The sequence below is a fragment of the Ursus maritimus genome, unplaced genomic scaffold, assembly GCF_017311325.1.
Source record: "Ursus maritimus isolate PB19 unplaced genomic scaffold, ASM1731132v1 scaffold_4, whole genome shotgun sequence".
NCBI classification, from domain to species: Eukaryota; Metazoa; Chordata; class Mammalia; order Carnivora; family Ursidae; genus Ursus; species Ursus maritimus.
The window spans coordinates 58,351,330-58,373,487 of NW_024426552.1; the positions used below are offsets into that span (position 1 = coordinate 58,351,330).

Consider the following 22,158-nt stretch of genomic DNA (forward strand, 5'->3'; position numbering starts at 1 on the left):
TGCCTGCTCATGGGATAGGAAAATTTAGAAATAAGTATTAGAATTCCTTACCAGAAAAAAATAAGGATTAAATAGAAATGAAAATGAAAATTAAATAATCTCTGAAATAGTGATATAGTTAAAGGTAAAAATGTGGTTGTGATTTACAAAACTGTGATTAGCACCCAAAATACATTAATTGAATTAACCCATCTAGTTTGTGTTTTTCCTGTTACTGTAATATAGAGAGGTAAGTTTAGCTATCTCATGGTTTCAACAGCTAAAACCTAGCACAATGTCTTTGTCATTCTACAACACTAAATTTCAGGTGCATACTTGGCTTACAGAATCTGGAGACCATTATGAAAAAATTTTCTACAACTAATGATTTAGTTTATAAGTAAAGTTATTTTAAAGTTCTATGTGCTTCACGAGATATTTGGTATCTCAACACACACGGCTTCACAAAAAAGCTGAATGATACCACAGTCAGTTTTGAATTTTGCACTGACTGTAACCCTGTTAATTACCTATTCTATGCCTCAAGCTTAGCATTTATAATAAAAAGAAGTTTCAGTAGTTTAAAAGAATATGCAAGAGAATGACTCATGATTCAATTAAATCCATAAAAAACAATAAGGTGCTAAGGCAACAAGTATTCTATAAATGTTGACCAGATAAACTGTGTCAACTACAGAGAGGAGAAAGGATTAATATGTAAATTTTTAAATAAGACTTCCATAGATTTTACTATAGAAAAATAAAGTTACTCTCTCTAGTAGGTTGAACAGTGTCCCTCACAATTTCATGTCTATTTGGGTCCTCAGAATATGATATTACTAGGAAATGAGGCCTTTGTAGATGTAACTAGTTAAGCCCCTTGAGATGATATCATCTTGGATTTAAGGTGAGCCCTAAATCCAATGACTGATGTCCTTATAAGAGGAGAAGAAAACAGAGAGACACAGACAGAGGAAATGGACATATAAAGATGGAGGCAGAGTTTGAGGTTATACTGCCAAAAGCCAAGGGACACCTGGGGCCACTAGAAATTGTAAGAGGCAAGAAAGATTCTTACCTAGAGCTTTCAAAGGGATTGTGGCCGTGCCGGACCTTGCTTTTGGACTTCTAGAACTATGAGAGAATAAATTTGTTTTAAGCCACCCAGTTCGTGGCAATTTGTTATAGCGTCCTAAGAAACAAATACACTCTCTCCGTACTCGAACAAAGTGGAAGCTGATACAGCAGTTTCAGAAGTGTAAATGGTGACGTCAAAGTGTCCAGCTGATAGGAACATACAAGTATAAGGAAAGAACAAAGAGAAAATCTACTGGGCGGTTGCAGTGATGATTGCTAGTAGTAGTGGAATATACTGCCCTCTATTTGGAGTTGTTCCCTCTTAAATCCTACAGATAGATGCTACCCTAAAGTAATGTAAATCCCATACTTTCTAATCCCATACTTTCAAGAAAGTCAAAGACCGGTCTAAACAGGTATTGGTCATTTTTTTTTAAGAAAATGATGAGATTTTAAATACATAGATAAATATTAAAAAAGAAAATTATGACATTTATATTTTTCAGAATCCCAAGTGAAATACTGACATGAATAAATACTAAATATTTTATGATGGTACATGATCAATAGCAAAGGTATTCTTAAAATCACTTAAGTGAACACCCAGTGTGGAGCCCAATGCAGGGCTTGAACTCATGACCCTAAGATCAAGACCTGACCTGAGATCAAGAGTCAACCGCTTAACCTACTGAGCCACCCAGGTGCCCCAAGTGAACATAATGCAAATAAGCCAACAAATTAAAAATTATTTATGTTGTCGAATAACTGGATTCAGAAAGTAAATATACCCATTTTTTATTAATGGAAATTTAAGTATGACATCAAGTGACAAATACACAGGGGAAAAAATAAATTTTCTTTTGGCCTACGGTATATCTTATCCTGACATTGGCAAAGATACCAGTAAGTATACATTGCTTTGCTTAAGGCGTCAGACCAGCATGATTAAAAATTATGTTTGTCTCTTAATACCCAAAATTAACCATTCAGTAATACTGAACTCAGCTATCCAATTTGCTATATAAATTTAAGACATTATAAAAGCAACATTTTTAGATAATTGTCAGTGTACCTATTTTTTCTGTATGCAGCATTATGTTTCTATACTTACTTAAATCTCAAAATTCAAAAGACCCTAATTCACTTACATTTTTTATCAAAAAGTTATGACCTATAGTACAATTCTATTTTGATCTTCTTAACAAAGAATGAGAATCAAATAGTGTAAAAGTTTCAAATACTTTAAAGAAAATACATTTTGAGAGATAAAAGATCTATTCACACATTTTACCCCCAATACACAGAAATGCATATATTCAAAAAATTAGAAATTATTTTCGAAAATTCCCTTAAAGACCCTCAAAATCATGATGGCACACATAGATATCCATCATTAAATGTTATATGTTCAAAGAAGGAAATATTGAAGGAATTATCCTTCTAGGAAACAGCAAACATCAATTGTTATTTTTTCTTTTTTTTTAATCTGAGAAATGTGCAGTAACTGACTATTAGTAAATGAACTTGTTTCTGTAGTTAATACATTCTAGTTAGCCAACCTTCTAATCAATCTTCTAGTCACCAAATATACTAAAGGTGGGAATAAATGGTTCTAACAACTCAGGGATGAGTCTATTTATATTCTAATTGTTTTTAGAGACATTGGTCTCCTAACAGTTTATAAGCTCAGCAAGATATAGATAATTAAGGTATTTATACAATCAGGTGGAAAGTGAATACAGTTACATCAATAGCTAGAACAATTTCCATTGAATTAATGAATAAATAAAACACAAAAAGGCAATGTTTAAAATGGATCAATATAAAAAATTTAAAAAATTTAAAAATAAAATGGTCAATATAAAAGTTACTTTAAATATATAAATTATTAATATCAAATAATTATATTTTAAAGGAAAGAGAAAATTGGTATCAAGCAAATGATCCAACAATAAATATTAGTAAGGACTAGGTTATGGAGTGTTTCTTGAATTCTTGCTTCTTTTTTAGGTAAGTGTAATTAATGCTCAATTCATAGTGCAAAATAAAATGGTGAGAGCTAGAGCAAATAATAAAAACGGTAGAGAAAGAAGGATCTATACAGTAACCATGCTAAACAATTTAGTACATGGTTTCAGGGTATACTTATGATAATGAGGATAAAGGAAAAGAAAGACGAGGAGGAAGAAGGGAAGAGGAGGAAGGCGAAGGGCTAATTGTATTTTTAAAGTACTTCGGTATACTGTCATCTCTAATATACAGATGAGCAAACTGAGCCTAAAAGGACATGAGGACCTGCCCAATATCTACTAGCCAATAAAGGTGTGGTGCAGAAACTTAAATCCAGATCTTCTATTTCTTTTTTTTTTTTAAGATTTTATTTATTTATTTATTTAGAGCACGCACTTGCCAGTGGGGGAAGGAGCAAAGCAGGAGGGAGAGAGATGGGAAAAGAATTTCAAGCAGACTCTGTGCTGAGCTGATACATTTCATCATTATGTCTGAGGTATACCCAAGCCCGACCTGGGTTTGATCCCATGACCCCAAGATTAAGACCTGAGCTGAAACCATGAGTAGAACACTCAACTGGGTGACTGAGCCACCCAGATGCCCCCCAGATCTATTTCTAAACCTCATATTCCTTCCACTATAATGTATTGTCTCTTTGTTCCCTGAAATGAGAAATATGTAGCAAAAAAATCTCCCCCCAAAATAAAAATATTTTTTAAATTAATAAACTAAAATCTCCCAAATTAGTGTTGAGAGTGCCACAGTATTGCTAAAAACAAAAATCAGGTTTTAAAAAGTTGTTGTTACATAAATTTATAGAGAACAAAGTCCTCTTTGAATCACCCTCAATTTTAAATATAGAATATTGGCAGTGAGAAAGTGCTCCCCAAACCATCAGGTGAATTATATACTACGAAGGAAAAAATTAAGAACCTATAGAAATGTAGGAGAGCCTAATTCAGATAGGAGGAGTCAATGAAGTTCTCCCTAAGAAGGTATTTTATAATAAACAATAATATAATACTTCATGGAATTTGTAGTATAGCAGAGGAGAAAAATGTTCAACTAATAATTACATAACTCCTTATATATTTATAACTGAGGACTATTTATTATCCTTGATAATTCACACAATTCCATATTTAACTCATTTGTTTATATGACTTCTCAGCCTGAAAATGATATCCTTTCTCCTTTCAAATGTCTTATGTCCTATGTTTCACGTTATTTCAAGGCCTAGTTCAAGTCCCATTTCTTACTTGCACCTCACTGAGCACTCTATCTCCATGGAATATCTTTAGTACTTAATGACTTATTCAGCAAGAGCAAATGAGTTTCATTTTACATCCAACTTCCATCAATTGGTAATGGTTGTCAAAAGTGTTGTCTTCAGGAGGAGTCTTCGATCAAGTTCTGGTTTAGTGGCAGAGAGAACCATGATGTCCTTCATGGGCACTGAAGGGGAGCAGGACATCAGGTCCAGGGCATTCATTTGACAGGAGTGCTGATACTTTCACTTTTACAGCATTCATTTGACACCAAATCCAGGTCTACAGCATGCATTTAATACAGTGGCTTATTTTATATTTTATTTTATTTTTAAATTTATATCATGTCTCTACAAGAACACCATAAGATTCCTACAGTCAAGGACCATATAGAACTCTTTATGTCCATAGTGTATAGGCATGCCTTGCAAAGTAGGCATCTGCTTATGATAATGAAATGACTTTTTTGGAATTCACTCTTATTACTATTATTCATAAACTCAATTTGTCTCTTGGTTTCTCTCAAAAGATTATCAACGCCAAAACCATGTCAGAAAGAATTCTGTTACATAAACTATAAACTTTAAGAAATACACTGTCTTTGTCATCTCCAGGTTCAAATGAAACATTAGGAAATTGGCAATATTTGAAGGTTAAATATATGTCTACCAAATAATACAGTGGGATGAAGAGAAGAGAAAGTAAATACACATTTTTAAGTGAATTTAAACAGTTTTAAAAAATTCCAAATCTGTGTCTTTTAAAATATATTTTATATATTTAGTATGTCCTAGAATTTTCATCCTTTTTTAGTAGACTGCATCTTCCTTCACATAATAAGTGTTGAAGAAATCCATGTCGATTAGTTTAGAGTTACATTAGAGAAATAGTTCCATTTTACGACCCCCCTGCTAAGCAAATGTATTTATCATATTCCATAACAGCTCACAGTTTGTTATACATTAACTGCTCATTCTCTGTGCCAATAAGACTGTGCTGGAACAGCAAATGAATTTGGTGCGTTCATTTAAATGATTCTGCAAACCACAGGCTACCCAGTTGTCTAATGATAAGAGAGCCCCAAAGCCACCTGATCACCATTATACTCCCTTATTTTTTTGGACTAGCATGGTCAGTACTGTCAGGATCTCAATTTCGAGAAGAGTGAGAAGGAAAAGTATACCTCAGACATAATGATGAAAGGGGGCTATATTAATTCAGGCACCAATGATGATGTGGCAAGATTGGAAGGAGAATGGAATATAGGGTCTGAAGTGCTTTATCTGCTCCAAGACCAATGCTGGTTTTGGCACTTCTCTCACTCTAGTGAGTTGCAAAAAAACAAGCAGGTGCTAGCAATCTGAGAGACCACATGCCAGCTACAGCTGCTTCAAACTGATTCAATTACATCTGCCTGAATAGTCCCAGGACATCAAACCAGTTGAAGAGATCCATAGGTTGCAAGGAGACCTAGTCTGTCCTGAGACAACCACCTGCAATTCGCCAGGTTTGGATATGAGTGATCATTCTATTCCCAGGCATAGGGAAAAAACGGGTGGGTGTGGGAAAGAGGAATGTGATTTTAAATCACTTTAAAATTAAAAGTCGGTTGGAGCCAGCACAAAAGGCCCCTTCTAATTTTCATGTTTAAAATCTGACAGTAGCTGAGGTCTTAAGGATACCTTGAAACAGCCTGATTTTGTGAGAACATTTCCCAAATCATTGGGTACAGCACATTTACAGAACATGCTCTTGGGATCCGGACTTCGCTCCAAACCTTGTTTGTACAAAAAGGGGCCAAGCAGCTGGGAAATTCTGGAGTGGAGTGTGTCCTCATTAGTTCCCATCTGCCACCAGAACTCAGCTCATGGCAAGTTTGGCTAAGTCCTGGTGTACTCAGGTCCAAATGTGGGTCAGTTTTAATTACACTATACAGAATTCAGTGTGCAGTTTTTAAATCCTTATTATACAGCACAGAGGAATGGGCAGCTCTCCAGCTAATCAATTTTTTAAAAGTACATATATAAAATTTTTAAACCAGGGTAGACAGACAGTGGGTGGAAAAAAAATCTTATAAATGAGAACAAGGGTTACTTAAGAGAATTATTAGCGAAATTGGGTCATGAGCAAGTTCTGTTTTTAAAACTTCAAAGTCAGAAACAAACTGTTCCGTTGGTAAGATAGGAAACTTAAATAAGGTACACAATGCCCCTTGCTCTTTAGTTTGAATAAGTAACAAGGCTGCAGCCAGTTTATGGTAAACACCTACAGGGGCACTAGCTTTCACAGAAGCAGAGCTATTTCCTATTCTGTCATTCTTCACACCTCATCCCTTTCAATGTTTATCACTCATAGCAGGGACAGTAGAAAAGAAAAAAAAATCACAAACTACCTGTTAAGAGTGAAAAACAAAGATGAGGGAGAAGAAAGAGAGAAAGGAGAGCAGAGTGCACATGTGCTGAGTAGCAGACCCTGGGCATGACTTGGCTCTCAGCACCATCCACACCAACTGGGGCCAGAATCAACCCATGCAGTCTATGTTCAGAATCCATCCTGTCCAAAAGCTTCATCAGGTGCAGGAGAGCTAAAACACTAAGCCTTCAAAGACAACTATCAGCAAAAAATCCAGAAGTGAAGACGCAGGCAGTCAATGGTAGGCATTTAGCAATAGCACAATGCACCATTTTTGATGGATAAAATGTTCTTTGGCACAAGCCCTAACGATGATCCCCCCTCAAAAAAGGACCTTAAGTAAATGCTCAAAGTATTTTGGGGGCTTTTGACTGAGTTGTTATAAAGCTCATCCATTAAAAATGCAGCATGGAATTCTATGGGTTCAAATATTAGCAATTTAACATGTACTAGCTGTGTGATCTTGGACATATTGTTTCTTCTGAGTTTAAGTTTTCTCATCTGTAAAATGGGGAATAACATCCACCTAAGATCGTTGTAAGCATTATCATTAATACAGATAAAACATCTGGAATACAAAAGTCACTCAATAAATGTTAGCTATTAACCCAACTGTTATGAATTAAATTGAGCCCTCCCCTCAAAAAACAAAAAATATGTTGGAGTCCTAACCAAAGTAAAATGGGTCCCACAAAATGAGACCTTATTTGGAGACAGGGTTTTTACAGAAGTAATCAAGTTGAAATAAGATAATTAGGGAGGTCCCTAATCCCGTATGACTAGTGTCCTTATAAAAAAGGGAAATTTGGACACACAGATAATCATGAAGACATGAGAATGTGAAAAGACACAGAGAGAAGATGGCCATCTCTAAGTGTGTAAGAGAGAAGCCTGGAACAGATCCTTCCCTCACAGCCCTCAGAAGGAAGTGGCCCTGCCAAAACACTGATATTGAACTTCTGGACTATGAGAACCAAATTTCTCTTGTTTAAGCTGCCCAGTTTGTGATGCAGCCTAGCAAACTAATACCCAACTAAAAAAAAAATCTCATTAATCATCAATGTTTACCTTGACTCATCACGGTCAAAGATGTACATCTGACGTTAGGCAAGACAACTTTATGAACTTTGCTGAGTAATAGTCTATTCCGTATATTATCTGGAGTTTTTTCCTTCTTTCCTGATTGCTGTTTAGGCAGATACTGCTACAACATAAACAGGATGGCAGGAAAAAACTGGTTTACTATAATTAAGATCATCTAGTTTTTATTAAAGATAATTAAGGTAAAATCATACACACAAATTCATAATCCACTTTTCCACTGTTGAGGGAGTTTGCACAGGAGAGTATCAGGACAGTTTCCCACACTAATTCCCTTCTGGAATCAAGAAAAAAAGAAAGACTTATACAGCCATTTACTCATTGCCAACTATGCTCCCTAAATCTGAGGCTGCTTAGATTGTGACAACCTTCCCAAAAGAACCACCTAATTCCCTAGGACGCATGGAAGAGTACATGGTTTAATTGGGGAGGATGGGTTCTTCATTGTTTGCAAGAGGTTGGTTTTCAGGGTATCTGACTTTCAAAAGAGGGGTGATAGTTGTCTGGGAGTTGCATCAAAGCCCTTCCATTGAAAGGTACATTTCCATAATCACAGACATTAAAGTGGATGTGATTATCCTCATCTTGTTTTTCTTTAAATAGCCCCAGCCCCAGATATGTAGCATGTGTATTTAGAAATAGTGAGTCTAGGGGTGCCTGGGTGACTCAGTCATTAAGAGACCTAGTCTTCGTTTCAGCTCAGGTCATGATCTCATGGGTCATAAGCTCGAGCTCCATGTCAGACTCCGTGGTCAAGGGGAAATCTTGGGATTCTCACCCTTTACCCCTCCCCCCACTTATGCCTGCATGCCTTTCTCTCTCTCTCTCTCTCTCAAATAAACAAATAAATAAATAAATAAAATCTTAAAAAAAAAAACAAGAGGGGAAAGTAGAAAATTAATATGTAGGGAATACTAATGAATGTAGTGCACCGAATAAAGGATTTTGTATACCTAATCTACTTTAATCCTCACATCTATCATTTAAAAGACAGATGCTCTTATCACCACATTTTAGACAAAAATGAGGTTTAGTAAGGTTAGGCAACCTTGGTCAGGTCACATAGCTACTGCAGTGTAGAACTGGGATTTCAATGCAGGCCATCTGGACTCCAAAGCTCCTAAATTCAAACTCAGGCAAGAGAGTTAGAATCCAGATATCCTAAAAGGTATCTGCAATTCACAGACCCCTTTAAAGCATCTGAAGTCACATAGACAGTAGATGTCTTGCTAAATCTGACTCGGTTTATTCTCCTTAAGAAGAAATCAGTTATTTACAAACACAAACTTCAATCAACTTGGATAAAATTAACCCCAGCATAAGAATACCTGAAGGTCTTTTAGATTCAGTATAGTGATAGCTTTTTTATGATTCGTATTCCAGCAACTTGACATAGTCCATTTACTTCTTGGAGATAAGCAATCAACTCTCAAATCTCCAGTAGGAAGGTATTCCACATGAGGTATCTTACACTAGACCAAGAATCAAGAGCTCCAGGTTCGACTTCTGTATCTCTCACCTACTAGACTGCATAACACTGACAAGTACATGAACTTTTCTGAGCTTCTTTCCTCACCATGGATACAAAAATGATGTTAGATAGATGACATTAAGGTCCCTTCAAGTTCTAACACTACATGATGTTTAGAATCTCTTCTAAAGTATAAGAAGCAGAGGTAACATAGGCTAAAACCTCTAAGACAATCTATGTGACAATGTCCAGGCCAGGATCTCTGATCTCAGGCAATCAGATGGTCTTTCTTCAGTATCTAAGTTATAGTCGTGATGGTACTGATAGAAATAATAGTAGTATAGCTAAGATTTATTGAGTACTTGCCATGTGCAAACCACCAAACTAAGAATTTTGTATGTATTGTCTGATATTAACCTCAATAGATGAGGTAGACATTATTATTTTTCCAATTTTCCAAAGAAGTAACAAAGGAACAGAAAGATTACATAAGTTGATTGGGTCTATAGTCATAGTAAGTGGTGAAACCAAAAAGAGCTCTATTGACATATCTTTGTTTCCTGTACTAGTCTGTGCATTCTCTGAAGACGAAAACTTTGCTTTATTCATTTAGCTTAGCACTGTTGTCTGGCAAATAGTGAGCCTCCATTTACTGTGTAGAATTAAAAGAAGAAAGAAAGTGAGGAGGGGAGGGTGGAGGGGAAGAAAGGGGAAAAAGAAAGTATATTTAGACATGCTATGTTCTTAATAAATGTTAATTTTCTTCCTTTATTTCTTTAACCCTGAAATCACAGAAAAATCCACAGTTATGCCCAGGCATCCTAGGGCTTGGCAATTTCTCCTTCCTGGGGATTTTACACTATACTTTCTAGTACAAGTCAGTGAAGCAGCTACTGTTATCTGGTTTGGTATTCTAGATAACTGATATTCTTGCCTCGTCTCTTAATTTCTAAAGTTGAGACTAACAGAGGAATATAGTTTATTCTACCTCACTAATGTTCTGGGAAAAAAAGAATGCCCTTGATACTGGCCTCTCACCCACTGGTATAAACTAAGGTGCAAGAAAAACTGTTCTCAGAAGAAAGGTACTTCCAGGCCTAAAGGTACCCAACAATAACATTAACAAGTGGTATCAAAATTTGAGAACCCTAAAAAAAATGTTTTGATGCACTAGACACTGGCACATTCTGCAGCCTCTGCCATTGTCATATGACTGCCACATGTGGCACAAAATGTATCTCTAGACAGGCCTATCCAAAGCATGTCTTAACTATCCTATTTTGATTTTACCTCTACTTGGCTTCATCTCTACTTATTTACAGTTAGAATTTAGTGAATAGCAGAAACCATAATTATAAACATGTATACAGTAAACACAGGGCCCATTACTTATGTTTAGCAAAAACAGTTACAGATTTTTAATATAATCTGATCTTATACAAAGAAAGTTAACATAAATTTCATTTTTGTGTTTTCAGTGAAGTAGAGATTGGGAAAGACGGTGGAGGGAGGCAGGCGATTGACAGAAAGATGGAGAGGGAGAGATGGAGAGAGTGATTGCTCGGAAAACCAAGGGCACTGATCATATTAACAAAGAAGATTTATTTATTCCTATGCTGCAAAGTATTTCTAAAGTGAGAACTAACTTAGTCATTGACTATCTCAGCATTGTGTGAAAAATAGGTATAAAGACTTTTCTCATAGTCAGCAAAAATAAATATAAAGCATATTGCAAATAGTGTTATGTAAATTCTTGATTATAATGAGGATCAATTCTTACATATTCATTTCTCATTTTAAGGACAGAATTTATCAGTAGTCTCATCTCTGTCTAATCAGCAGTATGAGAACTAAAGGAAGTCCGAAGACCCATCCAGAATATATAACAAGTAACAAATTTCTAAGACTTTCTATTTCTCTATTTCTAATACAACTCCAGACATGTTTTATTCATTCAACATGCATTCACTCAACATTTACTCACCACCTACTCTGTATAAAGCATTGTACTAAAAGGCTGTGGATAGTCCTCTACTTATCAGGTACCTGTGTTTCCTACTCTCACAGAGGTTAAATTCATACTACAGTGATTTAAAAAAAAAAAAAGCAGATTAAATGGAACAATAAAAAGAAAAGATACACCAGCTCTAAGATTTTTGTTACCAAATACTAATGGCAACTTCTTAGCCTTTTATTAATATAGCATTGTTAAGGAAAGTAATGCAAGTTATTTGAATAAGTTTTCAATATCAGGAATTTGAGACTACCAAATACATTATTTACTTAAATACTTTTTATATTAAGTTGCCACTTTTTATATTGCACTTAAAGAACTTGACCTAATTACTATAAGCTATATTCTCTAAAAGCTTGTCTATGCTAAAAATGTAGATATTTATCAGAAAATAGGTAGAGCTATTAACATTTAAAACATCAACTCCTAGGAAAAAATACCAGGTGACAAGGATTTGCCAAAAGTAAAGGTTAATATTCCAGCCTTAAAATCTACATCCGGATTTTAGACCCTTTTCTAGGACAACCATTAAGTAAGTTTTACTTTTTTTCCTCTCTCACTTCCCCCCAACTGCAACAGACACATGCACAAATCAAGAAATCATCTTACAATATACACTTAAATTTTCTGAATATGCCCCATGTGTCCACTAATAGCCAAATGCTTTCAAATCTGTTCAGCTAAATGGATCAATAACTACATCCAGTCTCACATTGTGGGGTTGCCAACATGGTGAAACTAAGCCAAACACAAAATGTCTGCACCAGGACAAAAATTATTATCCACCCAGTAATCTAGAGAGATCTATTTTCCCCAGGTATCCTTTAGAGAAGTTAACATGCACATCATCTAGGGCAGTCAAGAGCTATTAAAAAAAAAAAAAAGTTGAGACTCAGGACAAAGGATTTGGAGAAAATAGTGAGTTTTATAATAAACCAATGTAATAGTTTAACGTCTGCATCAAATAAAAATCTTTCAAACTCAGAGTACACAAAATTCGTAACAGCTAGAGCAAACTGCTAACAAGCTTCTCTGTGCACTCACTCATATGACACAGCTGCAAGAAACAATTGAGCAGGTGCAACCAAGCTTTTGAGAATTCCTGCCTGTTGCCCAGGAACCACAACACCGCACAGTTGAGATTTTAAACAGGTGCAAACATTTTTTTCCCATTCCTCTAGTGCTTGAGACAGTGCAGCAGACAGTACATCTGCAACCATTCCTTACCTAAAACAACCACCATAGAAAATAAACTCCAAAGCGGCAAAAAAAAGTTTGAAAATAAAACAATAATGTAAAAAACAGTGGTTTTGCAATAGTCTCTGACCCCATATCAGCAGTCGCTTTAATAATACAGTTCCATAAAACACTCTCTAATCTCTTCACCAGATGAATGCTTTGTAATTAAAATTATTCTGCCTCATCAAATCTTAGAAATGTTTATTTGATTCTTACAATAGAGTGAAATGCAAGGTATGTATAAAATGCACTCTCCTTTGAAGCTGTCAATATTTATAAGTACTCAAAAATTAACATTTTCACATTATGAAATCTGTAAGCAATTTTAGTACACAAAACTAGTAACTCGTCAGTTAATACACAGATTTACATAACTATAGGTAATTCATATACATACCTGTGCAGCTAGGGGGCACAGACAGACATGCAATTTATCAGGCACTCTGAAATGCAAAACAAAGATATCATATAAGTAAAAATTAATTTTGTAAGTGGAGCCAGTATTTACGCTGAGGCAGTTTCTGCAGAGAAGTAGAAAAGACTGCAATCCTTAAAGAGGTGAATAATTTTATATCTATATTTTCCCTAGCGGATATTTCAGACCACACCAAATTCATATGTGTGAATAAACACACACAGAGAGTCCCTTGGCAGTGTTATCAAAAACAAGTACCAGGCAAGGGACGATGACTCACAAGGCCCCTAAAATGAAAATGCTTTCACTAGAGGACAAAGCAAACACTTAAAAATGATTTTTTTTTGTATACTTCCAACACAATTGCCTTCCTAGAACAAATATGACTGCTACTGTCTAAAATGAAACCACTCAGATTCATCTGCACTCAGTTTGGATAGAACACTGGTGAGGAACAAAGGTGCTTGTGTAGAGCAATCCACAAACATGCATGCATGCATACATACATATATACATATATACATACATACATACATACATAAAAGTAAACTTTGAATGTTCATTAGCTTCAGGTTACAAGAGCAAATAGAAATGAGATTGTTTTGATACAAGAGGGAATGCTGAAGTCACACCAGATATAATGCCTCAACCAAGCGCACCCAGAAAACTGCCAGTGAAGTAGGTATCAATACAGAAGACAAAGTAAATCCAGCTCAAAGCACGCAGAGTTTACAATTAGACCTGAAACATATTTGTATGTAGGTGGAAAGGGCATTGCAGCATGTGGCCTCTGGACTACTTGGACCCTTCAAAATATTCCACAATTCTTTCTGAAAGCAAACTGAAGTGTTTCATTTATATACTCCTAAGCATAGTTAATGAAGGTAACATATTAAAGCCAGTAGGTCTACACACATGCTTCAAAGTGTGTAGAGAAAATAATCAATTTTGATGGTGATTCAGTGAAACACCATCTACATACACTTCTGATGGGACTGTGAATTGCTAAGAACTTTCTGGGAAACTATTGGGCAATGTGTATCAAGAATTTAAAGTTCAAAATTTTTACTCAGCAATTTTAGTTCTAGGAATCTATCTCATATGACTGAAATCCATAAATCTACAAAAGAAAAATGTTTATGATAGCAAGAAAAACACTAAAAGCACACTAAATATCCAACACTGAAAAAGTAATTAAATAAAGCATAGCACATCCATGTAAAGGAGTATTTTGCAACAATCCATAAGGTAACTTGTGGTACTATAATGTTATATAAACATGTAGGGTGCCAATTGCGTGGACATAATGAAATTGTGTAGATGAGGAAAAAACAGAAAGAACATACAAAAATATTAAAAATGATTATATCTTAGATAATTGGATTGTAGATAATTTTAATTTTTGCTTTTTACTTTTGCATATAGTCTCCCCAGTAAACATTACTTTTATAACAAGGAAAAAAATATTAGCTGGCAGGATAGGAATAAAAGAAAAAAGTTATAGAGTGCCATATGGAAATCATAAATCTAACCTTCCTAAGTGAAATAAATTCATTCAGTCACACATAAAATCCACTAAGTATACCTACAGTGAGAAACTCATCTTCATTGCTTCCTCAGAGGGGTACAGCCAGGGTCTCTTTCAGCCCACTGCTTTAGAATCTACACCAGTAATTCAATAACACATTTTTAATCATCTTAGTTAAACTTCTTTAATTATGCAGAGTGAAATGATGGCAAGAACAATTTAGGAATGCAAATCTGTTCAACCTATTACAGACTAATTTATTCACTAAGTCAACAATATTTAGTGAGCATCTAGTACATGCAAAGTGTTGTATTTGGCATTATGATATGCTAAAAGATAAAACAGAATATACCTTACCCTCATAGAGCTAACTACTTAAACGTGCTAAAAAATATGCTCATATACCTTCCTATTAATTTTGCTGGAAACCCAAAACTGTTCTTAAAAAATAAAGTCTTAAAAACAAAAAACCAAAGTAAGAAATATGTACATGCAGCTCACACAGAGATATAAACATAATACAGTTTAAGGTGTTTGTGACAGATATGGTACATTTTAAAGCAAGAAAACATGTATCAGTCTTATTCTTTCATATTATTGCACAAAAACTGATATTTAGGAAACATTCAAGAAAGAGTCATGAGTACATAAGTGTATATCCCTTACAAAATGCCCTAATAAATTCCTTTAAGTATTAATTTTGTTTCTTATACGATCTACTTTTTGTTAATAGAGAATTATATAAAGGAGATCAGGTATGAAGACATATTAACCCAACCTCAGATGCCAGATGTCTAAGCCTGTCTTAGATTATCTAAGGCCACACAAAACATATGCACAATTATTAACAGGTTATAGTTAATTTATTGGCAACCAAAGTAAGTAAGTGGTTACTTGCTAACCTTGCCAAAAACACTGTTGTGAAACTACCAGGGAAAGGAAAGGAGATAGGAGTGGACAGACGAAAGCTGAGGGATCTCTAACAGCCAAAGGTGGTGATGGGGGTGGGTGAGACCATTCTTGTCGTGCAGATAAAGTGATGCAGCATAGAGCTTCACTTAACAGCAGTTCAGCTTCCTTTTGGCCCGTAACCGTAATGTAACCAGCACTTGCCCCTCTGAAGCAACACGCAATGGTTTTAAGGTTTGGTCAGTGGGGTCAGCTTGCGCGAAGTGGTCACAATAACGAAGAGAAGCTACTCATGTGATCAGTGATCTACTGATCTGGAGCTCACAGAGTTCAGCACAGCAGCAGTTGTGTGACGGAGCACAGTGGTTAAGTGATTAGTTTTTGCAATCAGACAAACGTGGAATCGAATTCCAGCACACTCTCTTCAATCGTGTGGTCCTGAGCAAGTGACATCTTCCGTCAGTAAAATGAAGATCATGTTACCTATCCTATAGGATTGTTAACAGGCATGTAAAGGAACTAGCCTAGTGCCTGCTATAAAGTAAGCATTGTTGAAGCACTATTAGTACTGCTCTAGTTGTTTGAGAAAAGGAGAGGATATCTGTCCCTTTAAGCTAAAGTGCTAACCTAAGCAGGAGTAAGGAGATAGAAAGATGGCTTACTCAAGATATCACTCTATATTCCACAGCTCATCCAAGAGCCAGTCAGGTGCTGGATGTTCACAGAGTACCTCTGAGTCAGGAAACACTGTAACAATAATAAGAGCCACAATAAGCAACCCTAACCAGCTTTCTGAAGCACCATTCTAATTACTGAAGAGGAAGACAGTAGAATCTCAGTATTATGTGCAGCAATACCGCCCATTTTTCTGAGTGAAAAGTGAAGGCTTATTTCCCATACTTTACTGAAACAATCAGGGACAAGAAAATAAGGAAGAAATAAATGTAATTATTCAACGGGAATGAGGCCAAGGTGTTGTGGGCTCCTTAACAGTCAGTCACAAGTGGCAGAATCACATTTTATGTTTTCTAAAGAGATCCTGCAAATGACCTGAGCTTACAAATAATACAAGATTCGCAAATAGAAGTAAAAAATATTATAATCAGTTTTTCTCTCCTGGTTTGGAATATACAAGTGAAGGAATAATGATGTTGTTCTGACAGTTCTTATTTCTGTTTTGATTTGGAGGATAGCACAGATCCAGAATTGTTAAATGGTGTCTTCGGAATCCCATGCAGATATAATCCCTAGAATGGTTTGGGTCACATGAGGGTGAAGTTGCTATCAGCACCATTCCAGATGGAGATATACTATAGAGGATTTGTGTTAAGTTCTTTTTACTTCCAGGTTGGCACAGCTGTATTCCCCAATGGGAACTGAGTAAGTCCAATTCTGTGCTGTGAAGTGCAGGAAAGTTTATCTTCCCTCCATACTGGTTAGGCTTGGCTAGAAATGGCAGAGGGGGTTACTCGTGGGCCATTAATAAATCGAATAGCCAATTCATTTAAGGCACTGAAAAGGGCCTCAGCAGGGTCTGCAGGGGCCAGTGGCTCCATAAAAGAGCTCTGGACCTAAATTTAAACCACAAACTACTTCCCCAGTGACCAAGTGAGCATCCTTAGGAACATTTTAAGTGCTTTACATTTTAAGTTTAACCTATTTTGAGAAAAGACACTTTGTAAACCAAAATATTTTTATTTTATTTCATATGTGTTTACTTCTGGACCCACTACTGAGCCAAGCTGAGTGCTCTATCATTATTATATTGTTATCATAAAATGTTGAATTTAATCATCAATAAAGCCAATTTCATTTTTTAAATTGAGGTGTCCTAATTTCTGTCATTTTATCTGAACAGAAAGCCTATGAAGGGTAAGAGGAATTATAATTTTAAAAGTAGACTTGAAAAACTAGTTAATTATGCTTATTTTTATAAATTACTAAGCTAGATTTAGCCCTTCACACTTAAACAAATCTCTCTTCCTATCAGAAAGAGAAAGTATGAGAAGGAACAGTTATCTATGTATCAACCCTGTGAACTGGAAATAGATAAAGGGCAATAAGGAAGGAAAAGGAAATCATACGATAAATACCTGTTAGGCCAAGAGCACAGTTGGTCTGTCTACACCTTAGGTCAGACTGGCTATAATAAAGCCACTAAATGTATGAAAAACTAAGCTTATTTTAAAAATGCTAGGTTTGAATTTTCTAGTATTAATGGCTATGAAACAATTTAATATCAAAGTTTAGAAACTTTGATATTAAATAACATTAAATAACATTATAAACATGATGAATTTGAACTCTCACAAAGAAATCTGATCTATAATGTACTGTAAATAACTATTTATTCTGTAATCCACACTTCACAGTACATTAAAGAGAAAATAGTTTTATTAAATAGATGATATTTTAAAACTTTAATTCTTATATCAAAATTTAAGAGATAGTCAAGAAAATGAACCAAACTAGAATTTAGATAAACATTAAGAATTATATCCTTGTATATAAGTTGAAGTTATGATAATGGAAAGGATTATTCTCAGGCAATGTGAAAATTCTACTGACCTGCATGTACACATCCCCGGGGTATCAGTTTAGATATTTTCCTCCTCCAGCATCTGATGACCTGTCCTTAATCTTGTCATAATAATCATAACATTGCATTGTAATTGTCTTTTACATAAGACTATAGGCATGTTAACAGGGGTTTTTGTCTTATTCACTATTACATCTCTAGTCCTTAGCACAATACCTAAAAAATAGTAGGTATGGCTTAAATACTAGTTAAAGAAATGTTGAATGAATTGTGTTACCATCTATTCCTGAAGATTAAGGAAATTCATGCTGTATAAAAAAATTAGGAATTACATTCTTAAATTATTTTTCAACATTTGAAGGACTGACCTTCTGAACCTCTTTTCTTTTACTTTCCATCCTACTTTTCCTCTTAATCAGTACAAAACCAAATGATGAGAGTCCTAGTCTCAAATGTTCACAACAGATTAGAAAGCCTGCTTGGTCTGGCCCCAGGGTGGGCAGAGGTGAGTGCTCCAAATGTCTCTTGTTAACAGACAGCTGGTATGGTATGATAGAAGCTGAGTCAGAGTTCCCTGAAAGAGATCTGCAGTCCCCGACCAATTGTGTGGTTCTTCTACTCTCTCTGAGGGGCCACCTCCAACTGATGACAGATCTCACCATTATTTTATTCTTTTGTAGCATTTATGACAGTTTGAATTATTCGTGTGGTTATTGGTTTATGTGTTTATTCTCTTTCACCCCACTAGGTCGTACACTCCATAGAGGCCACATTATTTTGTTTGGCACTCTATATCTAGGGTCTAGTTTAGTGCCTGACACACAATAAACACTCAATAACTATTAGTCAGATGCATAAATATGAGGTTTGGAGCAGCAGCTTTCAATCGAAAGAGACTGTAAAATTAGGTAGGTAACAGCTACCCCTACCGTTGTTTTTCCTACATTCCAACTCTGTCTACCACATGGAAACCTCAGTGCTGTAAGAACGCTTTTATTATAAATCCCATTCAATCAATGGCAAATCAGGAAAACTTCAAAAGCAATTCTAGGTAGGCTGAAGGTGGAATATCTAGGAGAAGCAAAGGAATTATAATGAGAACAGCAATCACTTCCAATTAGAAGTTTGGGGTTTGAATTCCAGCTTACTAAGTGTGTATCCTAGGGGAACTTACATAATCTCCCTAATACTCAGTTTCATCCTATTTAAAATGGGGAGATTTTATCTAACACACAGAGTTGTTAATGGTGATTGAATGAGATTATATATGTAAAAGCAGCTGGTAGTATAATTTATGGCATTTAGGAAAAGAGGCTCAATTACAAATTAGTTCTTTTGCATTGGCCAGCCAGGCTGCAGCAAGATAGAGAGATGATTTGACTAAAAGCCCAGGAACAGACATCTTAGATAAAGAAAAATGGAAGAAACAAGAATTTAAAGGAAGAAAAAAAGTAGGTGCTAGGGACTATAACTAAAAAACATAAGACAGAGTAGTAGGAATATAATAACAGTTAGAAATGGAAGAGATTTTAACATGATAGAAAAATTACCAAGAAATCTATTACCTTTTCCCTTAGGTGACGCAGCCTTCCCCACATATAAATAAAATAATTGCTACTATTATAGTTAGGAGAAAAATCAACTGAAATGTACATTAAACACATATTAGAGGTTTAACATTCTTCCCATGATTTCACATGCTGGAAGCTCAGCCTGTGTAAATATAGCCATGAACTTTATTATTTACTATGATAAAGTAACAGCATATCCTCCTGTATGTACTACCTGCAGAGTTATAAAAGGCAAATGTGTACTTGCTCTTTAGGTACAATTACAAGGCAGCAGAATGTAGAGTTAGGCCCTTTCTTTGCATTCTCTGCTTATCAGACAGTGGTTACCAACACTGAAGAAGAAAACTTGGTATCATGAAAACTTTATTGGAAATTCTTTTTTCACACTTCAGTGCTTTCATTTTTTTCACTGTTTTAGTCAAACTTATGTCAGCTCCCTCAGTAAAATGATTCTCTAAATCATTATTTTCGTGTGTGTGTGTGTGTGTGTGTGTGTGTGTGTGTGTGTGTATTCTTTGGTCTGTTTCTACATAAAGAAAGAGGAAAGAGGTCTTAGATGCATTGCATATCAAAAGTAACCACCATGCCTCCATACTTCCACCTCAAGAAATGCCCATCTGGTATCAAAAAGTTCATCAAAAGAGCCATTAGAATTTATAGTCTTTGCCCACCTGTGGTGATAAAATGGTTTTTTAAGTCTATGTTCTCTTCAAGTCATTTTTCTAGGTAGTGAAGATAAAGGAATGAACAAAATAGATGAAAACTTCTGACCATAAGCAAGAAAAAGAACTAAAATATATAGAATGATAGACAATGGTCCATGCTAAGGGAGTAAAATAAAGCTAAGAAGGGAGAAATAAATGTTGGAATGGGGATTTGGGGGTGAAATTTTAGATAGGGTAACCGGTGATGATATCATTGAAAGATCACATTCAGGTAAAGACCTGAAACAAATGAGGGAATTAATTAGGAAGATATTCTTGGAGAAAAGGTATTCAAGCCAAAGGAATAGAAGTAGAAAGGGCCTCTGGGAAGAGTATGCTCTTCTGTTTGCTATAAAATATCAGGCTAGATTCATAGAGAAATATTCCTTTTAAAACACAGAGGTGCTATATTTAAAAGAGAAAACACACAAACACATATATAAACAAAATTTTTTAAATGTTTGATCTCATGAGAAAGACATTAAAATTCCAAAATGATAGAAAGAAAAAGGAATATAAATGACGGGGCATTTGGCATATTATTACAATGCTACCACAACACCCAGGCATGTTATCCAATTCAGCAATAGTCAGGATATCTCAGGGACACAAAGCAGGTTTTCAATAACTGTGGTCACAGAGAACGGCAACCAAGTAATATACCTGGAGTACCTAGAAGAAGCAAAATCTGCTCTGTGAGGACACCTGCAACAACCCAGTCCATGTTGGAGTCTCATAGAAAAAGCACACCACGATGAAGAAGAACTCACATAACAAAAATATCAAACACATGAAGAAAGTTTTTTCCATAAATAAGTCAGCAGATACAAAAGTTTTATATCAAACTTTTATATCGAACATGAACATTAAGTTAGAACAGAGCATAGTCTTAAGATCTGAAGTGACAGGATATCTATCTCGGACTTTAGTGGGGTAAACATTTAAAATGATAAGAAATTTTAAAAGAAAAAGGAAAAAAAATAAGAAGAAAAAAACAAACAAGGCAGATTTGATTAAAAAAGGAAGACATTCATAGAATTGAATTTTTATTAAAATTAATACCCAGAACGAGGCTATATCAAATTAGATGCACCTAAAGGAAGCATTACTGAACTCAAAGATAATTCCAAGGAATTTACTCAATAAAAAGATGAAAAACATAAAAAAATTAAGGGATTTAAAAGAAAATAAAAAGATCTACCATGTGTCTAAAAAGTATTTGAGAACAAGGGCAGTTCAAATTTTGAAAAGTCCTATTACATGCTATTTATGAGAGACTTAGCTAATATATGAGAGAGAATGTTTGCAACTACAAGAATAGTAAAAACTTAAGGTAGGCATATTAATGTTTAATAAACTAGATTCTAAGTAAAAGCATTATTAAAGAATAAAGATGGTCATTAAATAATGAAAGTGAAATGGTTCATCAACAAGATACAGTAAACTGTCTAAGCATCTAACAGCATAGATGCAAAATACTTAAAACACAAAGAGCAAAATTCTCAATCATAATAGAAAACTTGGTCATATTTCTATCATTAATTGCAAGAGTAAGCACATCAAAAAAAGTAATGCTAATTTAATAAGGCAAATATAATTAACAAATATAAAGCCCTGAACCTAAGAATTAAAAGATATTCATGTCTTCCAAACACATATGAAAAATGTACAATAATTGACCCTACATCAAGCCACAAAGTAAGTCTCAACACATACTAAAGAATTAAAATCATTATATTACCTCCTCTAAGCACAGTTAAGCTCAGATTTTAATAACAAAAACATGCTCTTCCCCTGAATTACCTCCAGTAATTAGAATTTTTTCTTAAAGCTTCATATAAATCACAGGTCAAAGAATAGTGAAAATTTTTAAATTATAGAAAATATGTAGAACTTAATGAAAATGAACACAACATATAAC

General features: G+C 35.0%; 1 protein-coding gene across 28 annotated transcripts in view; it reads right to left on the minus strand.

The window, feature by feature from the left end:
* ZBTB20 (zinc finger and BTB domain containing 20) overlaps nt 1-22,158 on the minus strand; it is a 757,238-nt gene that overhangs the window by 542,765 nt on the left and 192,315 nt on the right. For 24 of the 28 annotated variants that reach the window (XR_005832190.1, XR_005832191.1, XR_005832189.1 and 21 more), the window contains one exon: nt 12,969-13,014. The gene's annotated coding sequence lies outside the window, so the exon portion shown is untranslated. Of the gene's footprint in view, nt 1-12,968; nt 13,015-16,085; nt 16,171-22,158 lie in introns of all 28 variants that reach the window. The other 4 variants (XM_040621279.1, XM_040621275.1, XM_040621282.1 and 1 more) reach the window with 1 other exon arrangement.